Raw genomic sequence first — 1,023 nt, 5'->3', positions numbered from 1 at the left:
TGCGCCCCGTCCGAGTCAGACTCGGTCGTTGCGGCCCGCCCGGTCACGCGATGCGGCCAGGATGCGGAGTTTTGCCGGCGCTGGGGGGATCCGGAAGGACGAAGGGGCGACGGTGGCGGTCACAGCTCGTCGCCTCCGTGACCCAGACGGGACTGTGCGCACCCCGAGTCAGACTCGGTTCGGCGCGGCCCGCTGCGGCCGGCTGGCGAGGTGAGATGTGGGCCATTGCCGCGCTCCCGACGAACCGTTCCGGGGGGCTGGTGACGTCGCGCGTTCGGCGCTGATGCTGCGACCGGGAGGGAAGCTGCGCCCCGTCCGAGTCAGACTCGGTCGTTGCGGCCCCCCCGAGCCCGCACGCCTCACGCGGAGGGGTCATACGCCCCGGCGGCCACGATAGACGCCTCCCGCTTCGCGGTGGTCGGGAAGGCGTGTGCGGATATGTGCGGAGGTTGGGACTCGGGCTTGGTCTTTGAGAAATCGGTTTCGCGGTCGACCGGCGCGGCCGGCGGACGCCCACGTGGCGTGCCGCAAGTCGGATCGCGCGCTCGGCCTCCGTGGATGGCCTCTGGGTGAGGTTGAGCCGGGGCGTCTCGGTTTCGCTGCCGTACGGTTCGCGCTAGGCCTGCGCGGGCGGCGCGGGGCGCGCGCTCGCGCGGCGGCCGTAGCGCTGGAGTGCGACCCGCAAGTGGGGAGGAACCGTCCACCCAACGCCGGCGGTAGCCGGGGCCGGTGGGGGCCCTACCAAGGCGGGTCATGGGCGCATGTCGGTCAGGTTATAAGAGTGTTTTTCGCTCCGGGCTAGAGCCGGGTGAGGTCGTCTCGAACCACGTGCCTGAAGGCCGCCTCGCGCCGGATTCGGCCCCGCTCATTCGTCGGAGTGACCGCCCGACGCGGGCATCGCTAGATTAGCCGTGGCCCCGATCCTTCCCCATCGACAGCCTTTCGCCCCCTTCGCTCCGGCCTCTGAGGCGGCCGGTACCCCTTTCTTGGATGAGACAGAACCCTTGACGGGCCGTTCGCAGA

Source organism: Syngnathus scovelli, unplaced genomic scaffold, assembly GCF_024217435.2.
Source record: "Syngnathus scovelli strain Florida unplaced genomic scaffold, RoL_Ssco_1.2 HiC_scaffold_243, whole genome shotgun sequence".
Classification (NCBI taxonomy): domain Eukaryota; kingdom Metazoa; phylum Chordata; class Actinopteri; order Syngnathiformes; family Syngnathidae; genus Syngnathus; species Syngnathus scovelli.
The sequence above is the reverse complement of the archived record's forward strand: the minus strand, read 5'-3'. Positions refer to the sequence as shown.